We start from the raw sequence: 347 nt of genomic DNA on the forward strand, positions 1-347 counted from the left end.
AGGGAGGGATGAGCGGCTCCCCTCCCTTCCCTCTGCCTCTCTCTTTCTCTTTCTCTCTCTACTTTCCATCGGGCTTGATCTTAGCAGGCCTTGCAAGAGAGGAGGAAGGAGTGAAGGAGAGCGAGAGTTAGCGGTAGGATGGGGAGGCGATCGCAGTGTGATGAGCCCGGAGAGTGGAGAAAGTCCAGGTAAAGTCATAGGGAGCTCTGGACGTGCTGAATGTGCAGATTAGTGCGAAAAAATGCGCCTTAGCGCTGCCGGGAGGCGCAGGGATGGAGGCGGCTCTGCGCCCGCTGTGCAAAGTGCAGGAGCCGGCGCCAGGTTGCTTCACCTCACGCCCGGGGTGC

This window comes from Chaetura pelagica, unplaced genomic scaffold (assembly GCF_000747805.2).
Source record: "Chaetura pelagica isolate M959 unplaced genomic scaffold, ChaPel_1.0 scaffold139, whole genome shotgun sequence".
NCBI classification, from domain to species: Eukaryota; Metazoa; Chordata; class Aves; order Apodiformes; family Apodidae; genus Chaetura; species Chaetura pelagica.